Source organism: Microtus pennsylvanicus, chromosome 2, assembly GCF_037038515.1.
Source record: "Microtus pennsylvanicus isolate mMicPen1 chromosome 2, mMicPen1.hap1, whole genome shotgun sequence".
NCBI classification, from domain to species: Eukaryota; Metazoa; Chordata; class Mammalia; order Rodentia; family Cricetidae; genus Microtus; species Microtus pennsylvanicus.
Window position 1 is genome coordinate 20,974,782 of NC_134580.1, and position 14,009 is coordinate 20,988,790.

General features: G+C 38.5%; 2 protein-coding genes across 3 annotated transcripts in view; one reads left to right on the forward strand and one right to left on the reverse strand.

Annotated features, from left to right (window-relative positions):
* Positions 1-14,009, forward strand: part of Pdzrn4 (PDZ domain containing ring finger 4) — a 348,820-nt gene that overhangs the window by 222,133 nt on the left and 112,678 nt on the right. The gene's annotated exons all lie outside the window — the stretch shown is intronic.
* Gxylt1 (glucoside xylosyltransferase 1) overlaps positions 1-14,009 on the reverse strand; it is an 817,907-nt gene that overhangs the window by 209,989 nt on the left and 593,909 nt on the right. The gene's annotated exons all lie outside the window — the stretch shown is intronic.

Below are 14,009 nucleotides of genomic sequence, written 5' to 3' on the forward strand. Positions count from 1 at the left end.
GTGGATAAGTGACAAATAATATAAAGTTAGATCAAACAACAAGCACACGAGTGTTAAACACTCTGAATGGCTTAAAGGATCTAATTCTATCTGAAGTGTTTCATTTCACATAATGGTATTTGTCGACTGGCAGTGAGCAAAGGGAATGGGTGCTTTTGTGGGTATATATCCTGGCTCAGATACATTCTATTCATTTTCAAGTGTTTTCAGGAAGAAATGCTTTGAGCTCCAGAACCCTTCTCCTACAACTGTGTTAGTGAGCATGCAGTCAGCCCCCATCGAGTTCTAAGTAATAGACGCCATTCTACAGGTTTTACACATACTAATGTATTTAGTCTTCTCAGTAAGAGACATGAGGTGGTAGATACATTACTTCCATTGTAACCGGGAAAACACTTAGGTATATAGTCAGCGATAGCTAAATAAGATGCCCATACTAATCACCCACTAGCTGGTAGAAGAAGATTAAAATGAAGGACTTAAGCAGTAGAGGTTGTTGAGCATTGGTCCACATAGAATGAAAGCTGCCCCGCGTTCAGCTGGAAGCAACAGGAGTGTTGCCTTTAAGGCATGGAAGTGAGCACACGGTCCCAGCGGACGAATGGAATGTCTGTGTCCTTCACACTGCAGAGAGAAGACCACATCGATGATGGCCATTATTTCTTTAGAGTTCCAAAGGTTTCTTTTGTTTTTAGAAGATTCCCAAAGCAGTTAGTGCTGGTGGGAAAGGAAAAAGGGAAGCTTGAGGTTTCTGTTATCTACATCCCAAAAGTTACGTAGCTAAGATACAACTTCTTTTGTGTGTTTTATTGTGTTTTCTAGTAAGACAGCCTAGACAACAGAAGGTGAAATATGATTAATTGACCATAAGAAATACCCTCCCTTGATGCCCTGAAACTGGTCAGAAATGGGCAATCTCACGTGATTCAGCGTGATAACTGAGTGCCACAGCATTTCCTGAGCTGTAGTCATCTACCGTGCCTTTTGCTCGGAGCTGCCTATGCTCCGCCAATGCAGACACAAGTCTGTTCCTTTGTTTGCTGTCTTCAGTCATACCTGGACCTTGGCCCAGGCTCGTGCCCTGTTCCTAATGCACCAGTCACTCTCCACATGTTTATCTCTGTCTGCTGGGATCTGTGGATCTCACCTACTGCTAAATGGGCATGTTAGAAATACCATGTAATGATGTCTTTCAAAGTGACAAAATAGTACAATTGTAAGGATTGTTTCTGACACTCATTATTTAGGTAGAGACTTCACTGAGGAAGGGTAAACCTTAAGGGGAGATTAGGACTTAGTGAGGGCCACAAACAGTGAAGTATGCAGGCTTAGAATATGGCTGAATGGAAAGAATAACCCAGAGGCGCCCAATGTGTGAGGGGCTGAGAGTCTATCCAGTCAGGGTGAGGACTCCAGGAAGTGGGAGATTAAAGAGATTCATTAAAGCGCATTGTGTCAAGCCCTTGGTGTTGGGTAGAGAACTGAGGGTTATAGTTCATCATGGCCACTGCATACCCAGCTCCTCCCAAGTGCCAGGTGCTTGCTTACACCTTACCAGTTCCACCAAATCGGAGAAATTAATTTATCAGTTGCAGCAAGAGTAAGTGTCTCATCAAAGGCTAAAATTTAAACTTACTTTTAGGTAATCTCTTTTAAATCACTTACTATGAAATAAGCTCAGACCTATGTACTTAAAAAAGCTTAGCTCGTTGAAATTACACAGTAAATCAATGAGGGGCCCACTCTTATTATTGTTTCCTTGAGAGCGAAGTGAGGCTACTCATGAGCCAATGACCTGGCTCAAGTTCTCATGGTAGGTAGGTGAGGAGATGAGCTGCATGGAAAATCCCTTTCCAGAATCTGCCTTCTTGTGCACTTAGGTAATAGCTATGAAAATGCCTGGCAGAGAAGACTGGCCCCAGAGATGCATTGTAAGTCCCTGTTGCTGAAGACACCATGCACCTCAGACCCAGGACCTAGAGACCCCTGAAAGCCTCCTACCGGAAGACTAGCTTTTATGGTACCGGAAGTTTCCATTACAGCTTTCAAAGGAGAGACGCAACTGGCAGTCCTACCCAGCTCTGACACCTATGGACCACATCAAAAGACAGCATGGTGCAATAACCTTAAGGATGTAGGAGAGGTATGCAGTCCTTGGCAGTAGCAACAGCTTTCTAATTAGACCTAAGACCTGCTCAACATGAGGGAAACTATGCCTGGTACTGGAAACCTAGCCAACTACCCAGGGCTAGTGAAGTCATGGATCTTGGAGGAGAAGCTACTTCCAACACTTTACTAACACAGCATAATTCCTGATTACATTCTAAACCTTTGTCCCTATACCTACAGATAAGGGTAGTTTTCATCTCTTAACAAGGTAATACCTCTTTGCAACAAATGAGGACCATTACAGTAAACCACAGCCAAGCAAACTCCAAAGTTGTGGTGAACAATCCCACCATGTACATCTATAACCCAACTGCTACACCTAAAGCTCGGGGATCATTACAAAAGAGGAGGCAGGAGAGATTCGAAGAGCCATTGGAGCAGGGAGTAGTTGGATATGAGATTGTGTCTTCTAGAAGTCAGAAACAACACCCATAAAGTCCCACCGTCAGGACTGCCTAAACAGGAGCTGAACCAGGACACCAGCAATCATGCTAAAGTAGGGGAGAAAGACAACAACAGACATGCTGACCGGAAAGAGGGAAAGCTATGAGGCCTCGACCATACACAAAGAGCTACAGAATGCTAAGGAATGTTGCTAGTGGAGGAAATAGTCTTCCTCAGTGAAAAGCGCCCCAATTGGTCATCCAGTATCAAATGCTCAGCCCAGAAAACACGTACATACAAGTAACATTATATTGACTGAGCAGGTTGTTTATATGATAATATGCATATGTATATGTATGGGTTTGTGTGTGCATTTAACAACAATTGAAGAAAAGAACACTAAAAATGTGAATGAGAGCAACATGTGAGAGTTGAGAGGAAAAGAAATGGAGAAACTGATGCAATTATATAGCAATCTTAAAAATATTTTTAAAATTGAGATACGAGGGACACTAAGAACTATGAATTGAACAATTACAAGAATGAATCGAGTTAGTAAATACTTCAATAGAAACTCACATAGGGAATCATGGCTAAAATTTTAATCTGAGATACCCAAGACCTGAATTAGAGCAGCATTCTTGAAGAGGGAAAGTTAGAAGTCTTCTTAAGGCTAATAGATGTAGGAGCAAGTAGACGTGGAAGTAAGTGTGAAGGAACTAAATACTCTTTTAAGATTATACTCCTGAGTATCTAGAGTCACGAGGCCAAGATCTGAAATAGAAGATGCACTTTGAAAAAAATTGTACCTAGTAATGGAACACACAAGTAGCAGTATCCAATGAGACACTGGACATGGATATTTGGAGCACCCATTGTGAGTTTGATATCCTTGTAGTGGATGTTGATGGTGTGTTTCTGTGCCTATTTCTCCTCTTTGGCCATGTTTTCTAAACTCTGTTTTCCTTTGGAATTCTCAGCACTAATGCAGGACTAGGGTGCCTATTAGATGTTCAGTAAACAGGACTGACTGAAAATTAGTCAGCTGCCATCGGCAGGTGTGGTCTTGAGTCTCTTAGGAAGACTGGGGAAATGAGCTCCGGCATCGATTTTTGTCTTTGTTCGGGAGACCGAGCTTTCAACTACATCTTCTCCTAATAGAATCTGGAATTCCCATCCCGAGAAACTGCTGTGTGAAATAAATCACCAGATGCTTAGCAAAATATTACCTTAGAATTCTCTTAATGGTTTAGTGACTGGAATCAATATGTGTCTATTACTTCTGTGTCTTTAATTGTTTTTATCTGGAATACTTGATAGCGAGGCTGTAAGTGGCATGGAGAAACACATCCTTCACTGTTCTCAAAGGCACTGCGGGGAAGTTCTCATGAGAACACTTATGTGTGGGGAATGGCTTCTAATCGTTGATGATAAAGAGCAGCTTGACCCTATTCACAAGGATCTAAACCACTCCAAAAGGAGCATGTTGGTGGCATATTAATAGTTCAAGTTTGCTTTGTTGATCCCCATTATTCAAGGCATGTTTAATTTTTTGGCTACAGTGTTTGGGATATATTTTAAAGGTGGCATTTCTGTATATGCCTGAAGCGATATTTCCAAAGCTTTTTGTGATTATCCTGCTTGCTTTCTTCTCCCCATCTTTTTTTTTTAATTTTTGACACTTGCTACTTGATGGCGTAAACTATACTTCCATACTTGAAAGATTTTAACTGTGAGAAGGTTGGGTCTCAAACTTCTGAAGATCCCTTGCAGCTCCTTGTGGTCCCTTATCCATCCTGCACACTTACACTGTGCTGCCCCCAAAGCACCAAGAAAACAATCCTTCTGTTATTGTGAACACTGTGTATATGAAGAAATAAAATATTGAAATTAAATGATGTGTAAAAATATGGCTGACTGAAAAACCTTTCTGAAATTTCTCCAACACAATCTCTTGTTCCAATTTATTTCTTCTTGGTAGGCTTCTCTGAACTTGTAATAATTTTTCATTGTAAAATGTTCATATAACATATGTACTCATAAATAACCAACATAGCAAACTGGGGGCACAATCACAAGCACAAAGATAAAAGTTTTATTCTAAGTTGTTGGTGATGACATGAAATGAACTGTTTGAATTCCAAGCTTAATAAAGTCTGACAGAGGGGACAGTTCAGATAGGAAACATAGGACCATTTAACAATTGCTACATCTATAAGACCCCCTTCTAATGGTTTTTTTGAAAACCTGGCCAAAAGGTCTCAACTTTGTTTTAGTTGTCAAATCTGCCCTGCATTCTTCCCTTGTCCAGGCGTGTCTTTCAGGAAGGCACCACCACGCCGGCAGCCCTGAGAAAGAAAGATAACTGAAGGCCATGGGCACCATGTCCTCAGACTACCTGCTAACCATTGTGGCGCCCGTGCCTGCTTGGCAGCCTGCATCTCCAATTAAGCATCTGTGGACACTGGAAAACAGCCTCTTAATTGGGGAGCTGCAGATACAAAGCAGGTTACAATTTCGGCCAAGACATTCATCAGTCAGGCTAGGCAAGCTCCCTCCCCTCTTCCTGACGCTCACACTTGAGTTGTAGTTTTCTACCATGCCCCTCCCACCCCCTGCAAGACAAGGATGCTATTTGGTAAGTGTCTGAATCCAGCAAAGTCATTTTAGTTCCATAAATAACATCCTACCGAACCAGGACCCATGACGAATTCCATTCTAATTACACTTATTCTCACCCTTCCCCCAACCTCCCATTAAGATATATTGTCTAGGCCACATGCAGGAGATCTGTTTGCAGCTATCTTTTACATAGAACTGATTGTTTAATTGCAGATTAAAGATTAATGCAAGTATAATGATTCCATGAGGACACTTCAGACAAAAGCATCTTGCATCAGGCTGCCTGCTTCCATTTTTCAATTTGACCATAAATTTGGCTGGGAATTAAATAGTAAGTAGCCGTGATTGCAACTCTGGTCTCTGAAGGCACTCACGGGAATGAAAATAAATGAACAGGCTCTCACACAAAGCATGTTTCATTATGGTCATTAGTGGGCAGATTCTCAGCAGTGTTGAAGGTGAAATTGTCTAGGATAGTTGTTGGCACATCTGTTAGGAAGAGCTCGAAGCATGGTACAAAGGATGGAAGCAGTGTTGGTTGGAAAATGAGGGTGATATACTTTTGAAATTTGAGCTCCTTTGTGTATTTCCATTGTTTGAAAGGCATCAAGCATCAGTGGTAGGTTAATGATGACACAGAGTCACACATAAATGTTTCCTTTGTATGAATATAAATCGGCACAGTGTTGGGTGTGAATATGAGTGCACGTGATGATAATCAGACCAACTCAGCATAAAACTGCTGATAAAACTGCCAGGATAAATATAGCGCAACCACACACACACACACACACACACACACACACACACACACTCACACACACTCCACAAAGGTCTTCTCTTGTCATGAAGTCATGACTCTGCACTTGAAATGTTGGCGTTCTTTTGTGTTCTTGAAGTAAGAGACAGCTTTTCCATATTCCTTTGGCCTTGTTGATATGTTGGCCATCACTTGCAAGTGTGAGATTAAATTACTTCCTTGTTTATTGTTACCAGTGTGTAAAGCAACCTACATAGATAATAAAATGACAAGTTTGGCAACCCAGATAACTTTTCGTGACCACTGGTTCCATGCCCCCAGGTAATATATTTCTCCTAAATGTACTTATAATGTATTACGCTGTTAAATATGTTCATGTAAAACCCTTATATAGACATTTTAATTTGAATCATGTTGTGATTTGAGAAGACTTTTACTTCCTTTCAGAAAGCCGCACATTAGCATTGCTATATGTAAATATGTTTAAAAACAATCTTAAACTACTGATAATTTGTGTGAAGCGAAGATAAAACATTGACTAAGACATCAGCCACTGACTCACTCTTCCTCCAAAGCCGTATGCTCCTCTCACAGAGAAGACGACAGACTGTGCCAACAGTACGGACACATTTATAGATTTAAAAATATAAATGTAAAATTTGCATGGTCACACTGAATGTGATCCCATAATCAAATGAGTAAAACTAACACAGTATTTCTCATGGTCAGCAATGTCTTCTGGGAAATATTGAGTGGAGCTATGGTAGGACTTGACAAATACTTCATTGAAATCATGCTGCCTCAGGAACTCACATTGGCTGGCAAAGTGTTAGCACTTGTAACGATGCTCCAATCAGAATTCCACAGATGTTACTCATCCTTAGTTGCTCAAGAACTGAGAAAACAAAGAATAAATTAATCCCTACCTCTACCACATTTCTTCAAATGAAACCAAGTATTCATGGAAAGACTAAGTTGTGAAAAATCCATTCCAATGCTCAATCTCATAATATACATATATTTTGGGTTAAGAAGCAAAGGCTTTTACTGATGGGTATAACTGAACTAGAGTTAGGGACCACAACAAATGAAGAGGTTGTGATCACACCCTGACTTGGATGTGAGTTTCCACTATGCATGGAAGGAAGAGGTGACTTTCTGATGTGAAAATGGTAATGATTTTTCAGGAAACTTAACCAGATGACACAATGTCTCTTCTCTTTTGTCCTGTAGATCAGTAGGTACAGTGTGACAGTCATGTGACACAAGTATCCATCCATTTTTTTTTCTTGTTTCTGCTATCCAAATTTCTACTCTGGCTGAAAGACTGCCCATGACTACTCATGTCCACGAGAGTGTTTTATGAGAAAGGTTAACCAGCTGCTAACTGTGATTACTGAAGCATGGCCAAGGAGAAATAACTTAAATTGGAACAGCAGGTCTCAGAGTTGCATGGGGGGGGGCATAATGAGGATGATTGGCATTATCATCCACCGAAGCTTCTCACCATCCAAGCTCTCTGTCACAGAGAATTAAGCTTCCTTCCTGGGAAGAAGGCAAGACGCAAGGAGGCACAATACAAAGAATCGAGGAAGTGATCTCATAGCTGAGTTTATGAAACAGAGAAATGGACCTGGACCTCTGTCAAATCTTCTTATATTTCGGAATGGGTGGCTACAAAAGGCATGAAAAATATGATGACTAATTCATACACACATTTAAATATTTTCCACCCTTAAAAACTCCTCATCTGAGCCATCATCTGTTTCATCCTTTCTGAGCAACTATTTTATTAAATGTAAGTGGACACCACCCATCTGTGACTATGAAAACAGATAAAAATGAAATAGTGTCAAATACATGAATGAAGACCATTCTTCCTCTGTGGTTATGTAATTTCTGTATGTCAAGTCTGAATGTTTTGTGCCCATGGGACACTGGTGCAGAATCCTCCTCTCTAACTGCTAAGATTAAAAATTTAAGGGCATGATCTTGAGTATGTCAGCAATTTCTTTTCTTGGAATAGCCACATTCGTTACTAGGCACCTGTTGAGACTGTGGCTTGACTGTTTTTTTCTCTAAATGTCTTTGGTGTTCTTTATTGGTGAGGGTATTTTTTGATCTTGTACTTGTCTTGATATTGCTCATAAAACTTGGGGGACCGACTGATACCAGCTCATGACCAGGCCACCACATAACTTAGATATTTACCTAGTCAAATCAAATCAGTTGATACTTGAAATTCTTAGATAAAAGATATTCACAGCTATGTGTGTGTTCATATTATAGAAAGAATATAATTTTCAGTGAAATAAGAAATCTTGTTGAGATTTCAGTTTCACTGACACTGGCTAACACTGAATACCAAAGCATCGTATGCTCTGAAGATATCAAGTAGCTCCTGCTTTATAGGGTTTACATTATGGCATGCACTGTGAGAGGATCACAAACACACACACGAGTGCATTTTTGTCAATATAATTCAAAACAAATAAAGCAGCATTGTCGTTTGACTTTTCTGCTGCCAGCCTTAGCTGACAATTAGAGACTTAGACATTTTCCGATAGTCAACGTAGGCAGAGTAAAATAAGAGATGACATGGGGAAAGACTGTTACTCAACTCTATGAGAGCCCCACGCTGATCGTGCTGGTGTCCTGGACAATGACGAACAAATAGGGTTTCAGCAGAAGGTGGCATGGAGGAGGTGATAAGCAGTACTATAAAATATACCTAACCAAGATATAATTGTGATGGTGTGTTGGAGGAAGGCTCACTTGTTTGTCCCAGCTGCCTGGCTAGCTTAGGACATAACCACACAGAAATTGTATTAATTAAATCACTGCCTGGCCCATTAGTTCAAGTTTCTTATTGGCTAATTCTTATATCTTAATTTAACCCATTTCTATTAATATGAGTATCGCCACATGGCAGTGGCTTACCAGGTAAAATTTCCAGCTTCTGTCTCCGGTAGATCCATGGTGTCTCTCTCTGACTTTGCCTCCTTTCTCCCAGCATGCCATTTAGTTTTCCCTGCCTACCTAATTTCTGCCCTATCAACAGGCCCAAAGCAGTTTCTTTATTAACCAATGAAAGCAACACAAAGACAACACAAAAGACCTCCTTCACCAATGGTAAATTGAGAAGCTCCAGGATTTCAAGCATAAAGTGTAAAAGTTATGATTTTTGGTGCGGTATTTTTGTGGGGTTTCTGTCTCTGTGAATATGTGTCTCAGTATCTGTATGTGTTTCTTCTGCTTTTTCATTGGCCCTTTTCCATTTGTTTTATTCTACCCCGGTTTGTTTTTATTTTATCATTATTTAGGTTTGCATAATAAGAGAGAGATAAAAAGGGTATATATTTGGTGAGTAGGGAGTCGGGAAGGATATGGGTGGAAATGAGGGGAAGTTAATCAGAACATATTGTATAAAATATAGAAAATTTAAAATACTTTGATAAGTAATTCATTTAATAGGTAAAATTTCAAAACTATCCCCAGCCCCTCCCTGTACACATGAAGATATATTTGGTATTGAAAACGTATGTTTCAAATCATATGTCCCCCAAACATATCTCTTCACAATTTCCCAAGGGCATCAGTGTTTCGTCTAGCAGTTGTCTGTGGTAACCAAGTCATGGTCTCTCATCACTATCAATGTCACTCATCAGACATTGATCATCTCTTCCTTTCTCATCCAACTCTAATCATGTGTCTCTTAAACACTTAGTTCAGTGACTCTCTAATGGTCACATTTTCCATCCCAGAGCTGCCAAAGTATCCTTTCTCAGGCAAGAGATAGCATACGTGTCTATTCCCAAATCCATCTTGTCTACACACACAAGGCCAATTTACTAGCTTGGCATTCCCACCTCCCTAGTGCAACTTACTCTCCAACATGAAAAATGATTCTGGCAAACTCTTCTCATCACAATGTATCTGCAGTCTTCTTTCCAGCATGCCACAGATCTAGCCATGTTTTCCTGGCTCCAATTATTTTCTATTTGGAAATAGGTTCCTTAAATCTTCCTTCAAAACAAAATCAGATCCAAGGCTTCTGTGGCATTTTCCATGATCATTAATAACACTGACGGTTCTTTATATTCTCATGAGAGTGATTGTTCACAATGCCAAGTTAGCAAATGGAAAAAGCTATGTTCAATACTTTTCATCTTTTCTGTATGCACGCCCTATCTCTACCACAAAAACCAGAGAGTCTCTCCACCCAGACACCATACACCATACCTTATGCCCACTTACAAATCCAGCACCGATCACATTGCTTTACATAGGTTGGACATTTATGCACATCAGTATAACAAATGAAAGGTATGCTGTTATAGTAATATTTTATATAGAAATTTTTAATTTTATCATTTGGCTGCAAGTAATCCAATACCCACACAAATCTGATTAAATATGTGTTGTGAACTTCATTAAAAACACATCAAAACATTCCAAAAAAGCTGGGCAGAGTGGCAATACTTAAATTTCCTGTTCTTGGTAGGCTGAGTAAGGAGGATGATGAGTTTCAGATCAGCCTAGGATGAATAAAATCTGTGTCAAAGTATTCCCAAAACAGGCCAGGGATGTAGTAAAGTACTCATTTAGCATGCCCAAGACCTAGGTTCTATTCCCCATGCTCTATTAACTGGATATAGAGGCGCATGCTGTAGTCCCAGCACTGTGGAGGTACAGGGGTCAAGATCAAGAGCTCAAGATCGTCCTATACATATAACATACAGTGATAAGTTCAAGGCCAGCCTAGGATGCATGAGGTACTGTCTCAAAATTGTGTGTATTTAGATATAATTGTTATCGATTTGAGTCTTTGGGTTCACAAGTTCTGGAATGTGGGATAGCTTCTTTCCCTCTTAACTGTCTCTTTATTGTCACAAATGGCTTCCATAGCTTCAAGCATGTTCTTTCTAAAATATTTATATTTATTACTTTAAATTATTGTTGGCCTGTTTTTCTGTATATGAACATGTGCACGCACATACATATGCTAACAGAAGGTGCTGCATTCCGGAGCTGGAGATACAGGCCTTGTGTTGGGAATGCAAATTGGGCAGTCTAAAGGATGAGTGGTCTTTCCAGCCCCTTCTGCATATTCTAAACTAGGAAATCAGAAGCATTTTTCCCTTTTCCTTTCTTTTATCAAGATAAAAGAAAAGATATATAGGTTGCATCACTTAATTGAAAAACAAACTTAGTCATGGTATACGATCTTAATGTGTTCTTGAATTTGGTGTGAAAATGTTTTCTGCATTTATTGTCAATGAGGAAATTGATCTGTAATTTATTTAGTTATGTCTCTATCCCACTTTGGTTTCAGGGTACTAACAGCCTTATAGGATGCATTTGGTAGTATCCCATTTTCCCCCTATTTTGTGGGAAAGTTTGAGCAGAAATGGTTTTAGATCTTTCTTTAAAAATTGGTAGAATTTGACCAGTCATGGGCAATTCTTTGCAGAGGGGATTTTTAATTTAATCACTCTTTTTTTAAAAAAAAATATTTATTTATTATGTATACAATATTCTGTCTGTATGTATGCCTGCTGGCCAGAAGAGGACACCAGACCTCATTACAGATGGTTGTGAGACACCATGTGGTTGCTGGGAATTGTACTCAAGACCTTTGGAAGAGCAGGCAATACTCTTAACCGCTGAGCAATCTCTCCAGCGCTTAATCTCTCTTTCTTACAGGTCTTTTTCAGTTCTTTCTAGCTTCTATATTTATGTTTTGTCATGTAAATTTAGAAATTTATCCAATTCTTCTAGGTTTTCCAGGTTTGGAGAAATGTAATTTTTTAAGTATTTCATGATGATCTTCTGTGTTTGATTGGATTCTATTATAAGAACTCCATTTTCATCTCTTGTTATTTCTTTAGGTCATCTCTCTCCTTCTTATGAGTTTAGCTAGGTTTGTTAATCTTCTTATCTTTTGAAAGAACCAACTCTTTGATTAATTTTGTGTATTTTCTTTTCATCTAACTTACTAGCATTCAAGCTTTCTTACCACTCGATATATTTTATTTCATCTTTTTGTTTTTCTAAAGCCTTGAGGTGCATCATTAGGTTATTTATTTGAGTGTTCATGCTGATATTTTAATATAAGCTATCAACTTTCCTTTTAGGACTTAGTATGCTGTACCACAGAGGATCTATTAGGTTGTGCTTTTTTCCCTATTTGTTTCTGGGAATTCTTTAAATCCCCAAGCCCTAGTCCTCCAGTCATCTGTTATTTATTCAAATGTCTATTGCTCCATTTCCAAATATTTGTGTAGTTTCTGGGTCAATTCTATTTTATCCCAGTGAGGTATGATGAGATTTTTTAAATTAATTTAATTGTGTGTGTGTGTGTGTGTGTGTGTGTGTGTGTGTGTGTGTGTGCTAAGACTTGCTTTGCCACTTATTTCGAGCAAACCCTGAGAAGGTTCTGTGTATTTCTGAAATAAATGTGATGGCCCTAGCTTTTGGATCTTATATTTTGTAGATAATTTTAAATCCAATTAATCTATGGTATAATTCATCTCTGTAGTGGTTTTGATGATTATTTATTTAAGACACCTATCTAAAAAAGTAGTGAGATGTTGAAATACCCCAATATAATTGTGTTACAGCCAGTGACTTTTATGCCTTCTACTGTTAGTTTTTGAAATTGGGAGCACCAATATTTGCTGCATAAATATTTAACAAATGTTATACTTACTTGATGATTTGTTCCTTACATTTATATATATAGCAGCCTTCTTTATTTCTTTTGATTAGTTTTTGTTTGAAGTTTGTGAGACATAGTAATTGCTACATCTGCTTGTTTACACCTTCTGTTTGCTTGATATATTGTTTTACATTTTGATTTTGAATGCCTTTGTTGGGCAAATGCATCTTTTGGAGGCAACAGACACTTGGATCTCATTTTTTTAACTGGTCACTTTTGGGGGTAATTTATTTATTGATAAGTTTAAGCTATTTTCATATAAGGTTATTACTGAAAGAGACTTGTCAACCCCAATGATTTTGTTAGTTGATGGTTAGGTTGATTTGGATTTTATGTATTTCTCTTCCTCACCTGTTGTTTGTATTAGAGACCTTTTGGTTTGAGGTGTTGGAGATCATCAGTTTCTTCCTAGTTCTTTCGCATTCATCTGTCCCTCTAATGGAACATATTGCTTCCTGTGTTTTCATGAATAATACTGTCATTCTTCTCCCTCCATGCATAGCATTTCTTTAAGTATTTTCTTTAATGGTTGCCATATATTGTTTTATTTGTTTTTGTCTGGACATGGCCCTATTTCTTCTTCAATTTTAAAGCATAGCTCTGCTAGATACAGAAATTTGGTTTGGTGGGTTTTTATTGCTGTCATTTGTTTGTTTGTATTTGTTTAATTTGGGTTTGTTTTTTGTTTTATTTTGTCTTACTTTTTAGGCTTAAAATGCATCCTAACATGCTATCTTGCTTTATGGTTACTGAAGAAAGATATGATACTGTTTTGTTCTTGTGTGTGTGTGTGCGTGTTATCCCTTACAGCTTTTAGCTTTATTTCATTGCTTTGTATCTTGACTATGATATGTGTAGGGAAATTCTTCTCTGATCATGTCTATTTGGGGTTCTAAATAATGTGTGCTTCTCTATTTCTCTGGGTTTTGGAGAATTAGCTACTCTAGTTTCATTAAACTAGATGTCTCTTCATCTATACAATGGAGTCTGAGGTTTGTTCCCTTGACTATATTCCAAACTTCTTGGAAGTATTGATCATGTTCAATTTCTTTTCTTTATATATGTTATGTATTGTCCCAACATTCTCCTTAATCCCTGAAGTTTGTTCTTATGCTTGGTCTCATCTGTTGGTAATGTCTTTCTGCTGTGTTTTTTCTTTGATTTATTATTTGTGACATTTCCATAACTTACATTAGGTACTCCTTCAATCTTTCTTTATCATTTTTAGAGTTTTTCTCATGCTTACCATTTTATTCATTTGGTTGCTGTGTTATCTTTGTTGATGGTCTCAGTTCATTAATCTGCCTATTGAGTCCTCAATTATTTCTTTTTTAAGTTGAACGCTGAATTCTT